The sequence below is a fragment of the Dermochelys coriacea genome, chromosome 10, assembly GCF_009764565.3.
Source record: "Dermochelys coriacea isolate rDerCor1 chromosome 10, rDerCor1.pri.v4, whole genome shotgun sequence".
NCBI lineage: Eukaryota > Metazoa > Chordata > Testudines > Dermochelyidae > Dermochelys > Dermochelys coriacea.
In genome coordinates, this window is record NC_050077.1 from 3736882 (window position 1) to 3748996 (window position 12115).

Consider the following 12115-nt stretch of genomic DNA (forward strand, 5'->3'; position numbering starts at 1 on the left):
GGGAGAGCAAACTGACATGCTCCGCTGTATGGTGGATCTAATGCAGGAAAGGCAGCAAGACCACAGACTGTCGCTGCAGCCCCTGTATAACCACCCTCCCTCCTCCCCAAGTTCCATAGCCTCCTCACCCAGACGCCCAAGAAAACAGGAGAGGGGTGGCTATGGGGACCCACACAGTCAACCCCAGAGGATTGCACAAGCAGCAGAAAGCTGGCATATCTGAAATTTTGATTTGGTTTCTGGATTTGTCCTTCCCTCCGCCTCCAACCCCCTAACCCAATACCCCTGATTCCTCCATCTAGCTTCTGATTTCTCTCAATATTTGGTGCAACAAATAAAGAATGTTTTTTAAACAATTGTGATTTTCTTATATGAGAGAGAGAGAGAGAGAGAGAGAGAGAGAGAGAGAGCGGGTAACTTTAAGAGAAGCAAACACAACTGTCACACCGTAGCCTGGCCAGTCATGAAACTTCACTCTTCTAATCGCCCTGTTGTCTGCCTGTGTGAAACTGGCCGCCAACCGAGTTGCCTCAACATCCGACCCCGCCATAAACATCTCCCCCTTACTCTCACAGATTTTGTGGAGCACACAACAAGTAGCAATTACAATTGGAATATTTGTCGTGCTGAGATCTAACCTAGTCAGTACACTGCACCAGTGTGCTTTCAAAGATCCAAATGCACATTCTACCACCATACTGCACTTGCTCAGCCTATAGTTGAACTGCTCCTTACTACTGTCTAGGGTGCCTGTATACAGCTTCATGAGCCATGGCATTAAGGGGTAGGCTGGGTCCCCGAAGACAATTAGGCATTTCAACATCCCCAACTGTTATTTTCTGGTCTGGGAAGTAAGTACTTTCGTGCAGCTGTTCAAACAGACCAGAGTTCCTGAAGATGCAAGCGTCATGTACCTTTCCCGGCCATCCCACACTGATGTCAGTGAAACATCCCTTGTGATCCACTAGTGCTTGCAGCACCATGGAAAAGTACCCTTTGTGATTTATGTACCGGCCGCCCTGGTGTTCCGGGGCCAAGATAGGGATATTCGTTCCATCTATCACCCCGCCGCAGTTAGGGGACCCCAGTGCATTTAAGCCATCCACAATGGTCTGCACATTTCCCAAAGTCACTACCCTTGATAGCAGCAGCTCAGTGATTGCATTGGCTATTTGCAGCCCACACAGTAAATTTGCCCACTCCAAACTGATTCCCGACTGACCGGTAGCTGTCGGGCATTGCAAGCTTCCACAGGGCTATGGCCACTCGCTTCTCAACTGTGAGGGTTGCTCTCATTTTGGTGTCTTTGCGCTTCAGGGCAGGGGACAGCAAGTCACAAAGTTCCATGAAAGTGGCCCTACGCATACAAAAGTTTTGCAGCCACTGGGAATCATCCCATACCTGCAACACTATGCGGTCCCACCAGTCTGTGCGTGTTTCCCAGGCCCAGAATCAGCATTCCACGGCATGAACCTGGCCCACCACCACCATGATCTCCCAATCGCCACATGCCGTGCTTCTAGGAACGTCTGTGTCCATGTCCTCATCAGTATAGTAATCACGCTGTCGTCGCTTCCTCACCTGGTTTTGCAGGTACTGCACATCCTGCAGAATAATACGCAAGGTATTTACAATGGTCAAAACTGCAGTGGAGATCTGAGCGGGCTCCATGGCTATGGTGCCTGCACGGGTTATCCTGGAAAAAGGACGCGAAATGTAGGAGAGCAGAGTGGCAGCGGAAGAGGTGCTGTTCGGTTCACAATAGCAGAAAAAAGGCGGGAAATGGTTGTCTTCTGTAGCTTTCACGGAGGCGGGAGCCCAAGACAGACAACATGGAGAAGCTCGGTATCGTGGCAAGAGTGGGAGAGCAGAGTTGGCGGCGGAAGCTGCGTTGCTCGGTTCACGATGGCTGAGCAGAGTTGGCAGCAGAAGCGTTCGATAAGGAAGAGAGAGTCGATACTAGAGATTACGAGAGGAAATGCGAGGTGGATTCATAGTAGCAGGAGAGCAGCGGTGCACCGTGTGCTGAAAGCAGTATGGTGCCTAGACGCCAAAAAGGCGCGAAACGATTGTCTGCCGTAGCTTTCACAAAGGGAGGAGCGACTGACGACACACACCCAGAAACTCCCGCGAGAATGTTTTTGCCCCATCATGCACCGGGAGCTTAACCCAGAATTCCAATGGGTGGCAGGGACTGCGGGAACTGTGGGATAATTACCCACAGTGCACCGCTCCGACATTCGATGCTAGCCTCAGTACTGTGAATGCACTCCGCCGAATTCACGTGCTTTAGTGGGGACACAGAAGACCGAATGTATAAAATCACTTCCGAAAATTCAAATAGAATAAATTCAAAATAATTTCGTACTGTAGATGTACCCTAACTATGCATGCAGGCTTGGCTGTGGCTTTAAAAGCCTCTCTCTCTCTCTCTCTCTCTCACATTGCTCCAACTGTTAAATAAAACAGTTTGGCTGAAGGAGGCCATTGGTCACTATCTCACTGCTCTCAGGTTTCCAAAGAAGGAAAAAATGCAGATGCTGAAATGCAGGTCTGGTCTACATGACAGACCTATACTGATATAACTCAGTCGCTCAAGGGGGTGGATTTTTCACACCCCTGAGTGATGTCGTAATACCAACCTTAGCACTGTCTACTCAGGGGGTTATGTCACCAGGAGAGCTTCTCCAGCAAACAGAGCTACTGCCTCTAAGGGAGGTGGATTAACTACGCCAATGGGAGAAGATTTCCCCTGTCGGCCTAGAGCCGTCTTTATTAAAGCAGCACAGCAGCGCAGCTGTATCAGTACCGATGCAGTGTTTTAAGTGTAGATTTGCCCCCACCCAGACCTGCAGGGTGCAAATGGCTGCTGTGCACAGGGTAATGCCCCCAGGCTCTGGTCAGAGTGGAAGAGCGGAGAGCTCTCTCCTTGAGACAAGTAAGAGCAAGAGGCTGAACCAATGAAGGGATTTACTCAGAAAGACCAGGTGAGAGAGGTGCAGCTAGCCCCATAACCCTGACACAGCCCTTGGAGAGAATCAAACAACATTCACTGCAGATCAGTGTCACCTGCCATTGAAATGTACAAGTTCTGCTCAATGTGGAGAATTTATATTAATGGGTGGACCCACTCTGGAGCTGCTCATTCATCTGCCAACACTGTCCCGTCCCTTTATCCCAGGTAAATCCAGGCTCTGGCTAGCTGATGCGAGGTCAGTAATCCTAGTCTGCACGGCCTGTGTGCTTGGAATAAACACTACCATCCTCCTCGCAATGCTAGCCTCTCTCTGATACAGCCAGCCATCCACACAGCATCGGCAATTTTGCTGAGGAAAGGTACATACCTTTTTTTCCCTCCCAAATCAATAAAAGTCACATCAAATACAGCTTCCTTTGGCTCTAGGAAGGAGAAGGGGCAGTGAAAATCAACAGTCCTTACAGCTCAGGGTGATAAGCAATTGCTTTTATTTATGGTGTACAGCAACAGTTCCCTTGCAAAAGCCAAGGCGAAAGCAAAGAGCTGCTCTCATTTTGAATTCAACTTACCAGCCCCCGAGAAGCCTGCTTAATAGGATTCAGTGTTGTGCACACGGAGAGACATCACAGCTCACGTATCTCAGAGCTACAGACATTGCCCAGGTGCCACAATACACGCAGGCAGGAGAGCTTCCCATGCAAACTAGTTAAAATTCACAGGACTCTCCACTGTAAAAGCTGGAGAAGAGATCAATTCAATGGGAATTATTATTCATTATTATTCATTATTACTCCATTTTTTCTGGGCATATTAAGGCCGTGCCACAAAAGCCAGGGTACAGCATCCAGTCTGACACCCATCAGGCTTCACTCAAGTCATTGCAAAGTCCTAAGGCAGCTAAAGTCACCAAGCTTGGCTGTTCAGGACACTGGGCAGGGTCCTTTCAGGGCAGGAGCTCCTTTGGGAAATAGCACCTCTATCCAACAGCTGAAGTCTCTGCTGACACTTTACTTGAAAGGAGGAACATGGATTCTTGGGCCAAGGCTGGCTACAGAAAGTCAACTGGCATCTATACAAGCTGTCCTGGGTATACGTGTGGGAATGCTCCAGGAGGAAGTCAGAGAGGCCCAGAGTGGAACAGCAAGGGTGCATCTTTTGGGAAAGAAACAAGGCCCGGTGGCATGAGCCCAGGACTGGGAGTCAGGATCACCAGCTCTCAATTCTGAGTTTGATGCTGATTCCGTCTGTAGCCCTGGACCATGCACTTCACTGCATTCCCGATCTTCCATATGCAAAATGGGTATTGGATACAGGGGGGTGCCATTGACATAGGGTTTTGAAGTGAAATGTATTATTACAACATGAGCTCACACTGGCCACCCCAGTGCTCTCATCACAGCTACATTCTCCCACAGAACCAAAAAGAGAACCAGGACATGTCTGGTTCACAAAAAACATTTTAAGAGGATGCAGGGGACAGCGTTCAGTTACAGAGCTCAGAAAAACAAGGGCTTCCAAAAAGCTCTGCTCTCAAATTCGGCCAGGAGAGCACCACCTTCTTGACTCAGAACACCGATTAATATGGAAAGCAACTCCTCTGCTAAGGCAAGGAAACAGGCAAGCTCCTTATCACTTCCATCACAATGCAAGGTCCAAGAAGAAAAGAAATGCAGCTTTTTTAAAAAAAGGTCCAGTTACAAAAAATCTTAATTTGCACAACTTGGCAAATGCATGAGAAAAACACAAAGGTGTAAGCTTCTAATTAGCACCGAGATTCACACGGAGAATCAAGATACAATTTCTGAAGAGCCTCATGATCCAGGAGCCAACAGTTGAAAGACCGGTTAAGTGAGATGCTAGTGTTCTTGATTAAGCCACTTGGATGAACAGAAAGAAAAGGAGTACTTGTGGCACCTTAGAGACTAACAAATTTATTAGAGCATAAGCTTTCGTGAGCTACAGCTCAATGCATCCGACGAAGTGAGCTGTAGCTCACGAAAGCTTATGCTCTAATAAATTTGTTAGTCTCTAAGGTGCCACAAGTACTCCTTTTCTTTTTGCAAATACAGACTAACACGGCTGCTACTCTGAAACCTTGGATGAACAGAGGATCTGACAGAACAATGGAAAGCCAAATTAGAAAGTTTGCATCACTCTCATCAGCTAAAAAGGAATAAACTTGGGAATTAACTGGCCCTTTGGCTTTATGGCTTTGGTATGATGTTCTTTCTCCAGCTGGCTGTGAAAATGAAATAGAACTACAGCGAACCATGGAGTTTTCATTTCAATCAGGGTTTTCAGTGTGTTCTTGTAATTACGCCATGACACTGCTTGCACAGTGTCACTCTGTGGTGCAGGACTCCTGCCTCTGATTTACAACTAAGCACTTAAATTTCATCTTCTCAGAACTCTTAATCATCAGGACAAAGGCTCGCTCTGCTCAGAATATTAAGTGACCCGTGAAGGTCGCCAGCTTGACAACACTGGAGGTCAGAGTCTTATTTAGACACAGAACAGGTACAGCCCTGGCAGTGGCACTACCAGCCCATTGCCCCATCAGTGTAAGCCAAGACTGATTGGAAGATGCCTCGTGTCTAGGGATGAGGAGAGGTTATTTCCTTTGCCCAGCCAGTCTTTGGGCTCTGCAGACGACACCAATCATTGACATTTCTGAGAGCTTTTAAGGACGCACTATGCACCTCTACGCTATGAAGAGAGAACCTGCCACCCAACCCATGCAATTTGCATAGACCCACAAACAGCTGAGAGATGGTCACGCCCTCCTATTACCGCTGAAAGGGAAAAGACAGTATTGCTATGAACCCTACCAAGCCAATCACATCCCTTCAAAAGGGGGAATTTGGACATAAATACGACAGCCAGAAATCCAGGAGCTTCAGAGAAGTTCAAGATAAACAGGCAAGCCGCAGCAGGGTGTGCGCACTGGGGGAGAGCGTGAACAGGTGCAGCCCTCCCTTCAGAGTGTCATGTGACAGAGATGGTGGGATGGGATCACAGAGGAACAGAACAAAACACCCGATCCGACAAGAACTGGGGGAGAAGGAAGCACTACAGACAGGCTTTGCACAGAGAAATGGCAGTCAGCTCTGAATCAAAGAGCTCTAAATATTCCCAAGCAAAGCTGGAAATCCTGAGCGGAAACCCTTTCTACAGCTCTGGAGTTCCAAACTTCAGAGTGAAAATCACAAAGGCAGAGAAATGCCTAAGACAGAGGAAGAAACTGACTCCTGCCTTGGAAACTGGGCAGGGAAACCAGGCTAGGGATGCGCCCAAGTGGAAAGGCACAGAGTCAATCATTTCCCCCAAGGCTGGGGGTCTGGTGTGAGCTTTTATGGGAGGAGAGTTAGGATCAAGTTGTTTTGCAAGTTTTGGGGGGAAATGCCGCTGGAATCTCAGGACGCTCTTCCCCCTTGAGTCAAATTAGAAACAGAACAAACAGTGGAGCAAGGCATCTCTGAAAGCGATGCGTCTAACTAAAATGAGGCAAATTGGAAGAAGATAATCTGTTTAAAACACTCCCAAACAAATGAAGGTTTAGAAAATAGATGGACACAATAGCCTTTGGGCTGGAGGCACCAGGGTCTCTAGATGGAGGGCGGAGTACCCAGAGGTTTTCTGGAAGATGGTTACCAACCATTTCAGATGCAACAGGTAAGTACGGGGCCATTCAAATCAACAGAGCATACAAAATCTTATCCCAGAGACCACTAGAGTACAAACAACCTCGGACAGTGATTGTTAAGCTTCATAATTAGAGAAAGTGTCATTGTTGCAAGCAGCGGGAAAAGGGAAAATTGAATTTCAATTAGAGCTGGGTGAAAACTGGAAAAATAATTTAAAAACCCTTGACCGGTCAGTTCCAGTTTTAAAATTAATTGCTTCAATCCTATTCAGGATCGTCATATTCACGTCTTCAGAATATTCTAGTGAACAGGTTTTTCAGGCCAGAATGTCTATGGAAACAGCAGATTTTAAGCCAGTATTGGACGGTAGGCAGAGAGGGTGAAAATCAGCTCTGTGCAAAGCACTAGCACAATATCCAGGCACAACTTAAGCCTTCCAATTTGGCCTTCAGTGGTGCGTAGGCCTCATGCTAGCCTTCTGCACAAAGGAGAATTTCATCCCAGAACGCAAATGTTATATCCACTTCCTGCACGGATCCCACTGCAGACTCGATTCCAGGAGTCAGGTTAAACCCACCAGAGAACAGAACGCGCACACACAGCTCAGACTGCGAATACTCGGAACAACCAAGCAACATTCCAACGACTATTAAAACATTTGCGGGGGCGAGGGGGAGGGGAAGAAGAGAGATCGTAATCCGCTCATGGACAATTTACAGAGGGGAAAAAGGGGGGAGATGTAGGGGTGGAGGACACCTATTGACTAAGCAATTAATTGAAAATATTCACCTCAGCTCCAATTTAAACTGCGGGATTTTGTTTTGCCTCCACAATTCCTCACCAGCAGTTACAATGAGAAAGAGTCCAGCATGTACACATTTTAAATGGGGGGCTTGGTGTAGGATTTTGTCAGTCATAGGATGAGCAACAGAGCCAATAGGATTTTTCCAAATCCATGATTTGCCCCCTATAGTATTGTTAGGTGGGAGGTTCCATGGATCTTATCAAGTGCGTCTGGATCTATCAAGCTGTTGGGTTTGCTAGCCACCTTCCACAAACGAGGGATCTAGTAAACGCCCCTTTGGTTAGTGATAGCTGAAAAAATGGAAGCTACCACCCGCAGACAAGACAATGCTAATGCAAGAGCTGGAGATTGATTTGGTTGCACCTGCGTGTCAGAGGCAGAAGCAGCCAGAAAGTTGGTGGAAAGCAGCAGAAAGTCAGGAGATAAGAAGAGAAGCATTTATAGCATGACTCAGAGAAAGCCAAGAGACAGCTTTTTGGTCACAGTGGTAGCTGGAAAGGCAGGCTTGGAAATGTACATAAGGAAACTGCCCCCTCTTTCAGGGAAACAGAACTTTGTACATTCTTTGTAAGTAAACAGGAGTGCACCACAGAAATACCTGACACCATCACCAATTTCTCCTCCTAGCAGAAACAACCGGCAAGACCCCCAAAATTAGCTAAATGCTTGAGCTAAAAAAGAGGAAACAGTAGATTCAACTATGGAAAGAGTTAATTTCTTTTTAAAGAGACACCAGTGGATGAACTAGAATACAAGATAGGAGGCCTATCCTTTGAAAGGAAACCAAGAAAATAGCATAGGAATTTGGACAGACATTTCTGTCACTTAATGAAAGTCAATGGCATATATAAAAACCACTGGGTCTTGTAGTTTCAAGTGATCAGGCTAAAAACATGCAACCTTCTGCTCTGGATATGTTTCAGATGCAGCTCTACCATTTGCAATAGTGATGGGTAAAAGGTCAAAGGGTCAGTTTTCATAAGCCCCCGACCAAACACCTTGGTCTGGCTACCCCATGAGTGCACAGAGCCTTGGAGAGTTCTGGCACTTCCTCACCTAAAAGGGGAAGATCGCAGTCTTTTCTGAGGGACTCAAAATGTTCCCATCATAAAATCAGCTTAAAAAGAAAAGATGCAGAAATAATTTCTATCCCCAAACTAAAAATTAATGGACACAGTTCGATGCATTTTTTGAAAAATGGAATCCTTGCCAGGCCACTCGTATTTCTACATCACCACAGCTTTACTGCGCACCATACATTTAAAGTAAAAGGAATATTGTTCTCAGAGACTATTAAAAAACCTAAAACCTGAGAAAGGGGCTGTGTACATGACAGAATGATGAAAAACTAATAGAGACGACAATGCCAGATTAATTTTAAATGGGTTTCTATTCATTTAGATTTGTTCAGTCCTACATAAACCATTACAAATAGCTTTGCGGAGACCTAATGGTTTAACATTCTTGAAAATTAATAGCCTACCCTCTGGCAGGTTGGGACCACTAGACCATAGCTCCATAGCTCATCCTCTTTGGGAGGAGAGAGGATCATGCCTCTCTTTCAATGTAGCGTTGAAATCAGATGCCAGAGAGGGCCTTGGATGCTGCATGAAAACTGTTACAGGCAGATACCTGGGTCCATGGAAGTACCTTGGACAGATCACTCATCATTAGAGAAAAAAGAAAAGGAGTACTTGTGGCACCTTAGAGACTAACAAATTTATTAGAGCATAAGCTTTCGTGAGCTACAGCTCAATGCATCCGATGAAGTGAGCTGTAGCTCACGAAAGCTTATGCTCTAATAAATTTGTTAGTCTCTAAGGTGCCACAAGTACTCCTTTTCTTTTTGCGAATACAGACTAACACGGCTGCTACTCTGAAACCTGTCATCATTAGAGAGAAGCAGAAGGGACTTCGCAGACTGTCCATTCTGTTGGTGAGCTGCTGCTCTGGCCAGGGTGAGCTGTAGAAGACAACACCATGGGTACGTTTGTAGGGCTGTGCATGCCAGATGGAGACAAAAACAAACTGTTTATTCATAGTGTTTTATCAAGCAGAGAGATGCAATCTGGCACATGCACAGTGAGGACAGGGCTGTACGATTCAGCATAGGAACTGCAGGTCTCCGGTGCTTACTAGACGGGCCCTGAGTCTCTGCTCTCCTGCTGGGATGGTGGGGGGCACTGCTTCAGAGCGGAGCAGTTCTGCACAGCTGTTCCTCTGCTCTTGGTGCGTCTTGCACCTCTTCTCCGTGGTACAGAGGCGGCAATCAGGAGGACTGGCTGGGAAGCGACGGCAGCACAGAGACACCAAGCTAGACTAGGCCTTTCTTGCATTGCCACAGCACTGGGCGCTCACTTTTCAAAGAGAGGCAAGACTCAAAGGTCCCGTTGTGGCCTCTGCTGGATGTATTCAGACCCACTCCAGCGTTTGGGTGATCGTGTCATCCGCTAAGGGCCGGGCTGCAGAGTGGGCATAAGCCTGAATTGTACAGATACCTAGAGGAGGAGATTTTAGTTACATGCCAGTGGGGTATTCCTGTAATTTTGGAACAACCGGTCCCAGACTTTGCTCCCCTGTATGCAGTTGAGTTGACTGCTGTGATAGCTGTATGTACAAGTGGGTCAGGCCTGGATTTTTTTACAGGAGCGGCCAAACTTACTGACCCTCTGAGCCGCATACAACAATCTTCAGAAGTTGGGGAGCCCCAGTAGGCACGTCCCATGGGGCTGGAGCCCTGAGGCCCCCCTCCCTGCTGGGCAGAAGCCAGAGGCAACACAGCGGGGGGGCACATGGGGTCACATGCCCCTGCATATTTTTGCCAGGGTTTGCTAGCCCCCTCTCGATCACATGGTGCCGCCAGGCCCCGGCCCTGCACGGCAGCAGCTGGGGCCGACCCTGGGGAGAGGCAGCGGCAAACAGCTGGGAGCTGCAGGGAGAGCTGCTGACTTTACTGCTGCCTCTGGAGCTAAAGCAGCGGCCCCTCCCTGCAGCTCCCAGCTGTTCACCGCTGCCTCTCCCCAGGGCACTAATACTTGGGAGTAGCAGGGGGGGCCACTGAGGGCAAGGGGAGGCATGTATGGGGGGCTGTGACTCAAGCGGTTGGCAGGAGGCCAATTCTCAGCAGGTACGAGTCGTCCCTGGCAGAAGCCCCACCGCAGGGTAGAAGCCTTGAGCGTCTTTGCCCCTAGTCTGCTAGGCAGAGATTGGGCGGGGACACATGACAGCGGGCTCCAGGAGCTGCACTTAAAGAGCCACATGTGGCTCACGAGCCGCGGTTTGGCCACCCCTGGATTATTGCAATCCAAAGCGATGCAGAATTCCCCAGAAACCAGAGCGTCTTAACCATCCCCGGTACTGCAGCCCCACGATACAGCCGCATGGCTTAGGCAGACCTGCCACCTTTGCTTGGAATTCTCTAGCCGTTGAGGGTACAACCAAACCTTCAGCAGACCTTTGGTCTTTGGGACCTTAGTGGAGGCCAGCAGTTAGACCAGGTGCTCTGCATCATGGGGATTCATGTTTTCTTCCCAACTGCCCATGACCCCAGCTGTGACCTTGGGTAAGTCACCTACCCTCTTGTGCCTCAAGTTTCCCCATCTGTGCAATGAAAAAGAGACAGTACTTATCTCTCAGGTTGGCGAGTGGCTTAATTCTGTAAAGAGTTTTAGAGTCTCCGCAGAAGCAGCAACATTTTATGTTTGCAGCTGAATCTCAAGATACTTTAAAACAGCCTTACCAGGATGGGAAATATTTATTAATTTCCCTTTTCATTAAACAGCGACAGCCCAGCATTTGTCAGTATAGAGTTCCTTAATTATAACTTATTGAAAACAACATATAGTTAATTTAGTTTATTCAGAAAATTTGATGCCAAATCCCTAGATTACACAAAGAGTTGTGATGTGACGGTTTTGTTATTAGACAAAACACAAATTAAAAAACCATATCCACTCATGCAGCAAAAACCTCACATCTTATCAAGTGACAGCCTCATCAGCCCTGCGATGCAAACTGTAAGATGTACAATTACACGGCTGCTGCGGATAAGACAGTCTTCTGGCTGTATATCTCCATGTCCAAAAACCATTAGTTCTTTTCAAAATCCATAATACATTTCAGCAGAGTTACATAGTTTTCTTTGTATTGTATCTCCACATGACTACTCAATATACACTGCATACACTGATATGCTGGAGAAGTGAGTTAACCATAATTTGATTGTCTACTGGTATTAGAAAATGCAGACGGCATTGCAATGAATAATTCACAGGACTTTAGTATCAAAAGTCAGTGTTCTAGGCATTGCATTGGGTAGTAAAACAGTCTATTTTAAAAATAAAATATTGAGCAATTACTTTCAGCAAACCGAGTCCACAACTTTAAACATGGTTTTACAAAGCCAGCTGTAATTCAGCAGATATATAAAACTCATTCACCTGCTCTGCCCCTAAAGTCTACTGTATCTGCAGGTAGCACAATCCCGGGTATTTCCGCAGAGATTTCGAACCATTTCCTTTATCTCTTATCCTAGGCACTGTACCAGAAAAAGACAAATACTAGAAAGATATCGTTCATACACCTGCTTACTAGCAACTCGAAAGGAACATTGATCTCATGGAAATCCTCCAAGAAATAGAAGAAATCTGAGGAACTACTGAAAAGAATCCTGTGGGGGAAAGGGGAAAA

General features: G+C 47.0%; 1 protein-coding gene across 2 annotated transcripts in view; it reads right to left on the minus strand.

Moving 5' to 3' along the window:
• Window positions 1–12115, minus strand: part of RAB26 (RAB26, member RAS oncogene family) — a 219860-nt gene that overhangs the window by 191289 nt on the left and 16456 nt on the right. The gene's annotated exons all lie outside the window — the stretch shown is intronic.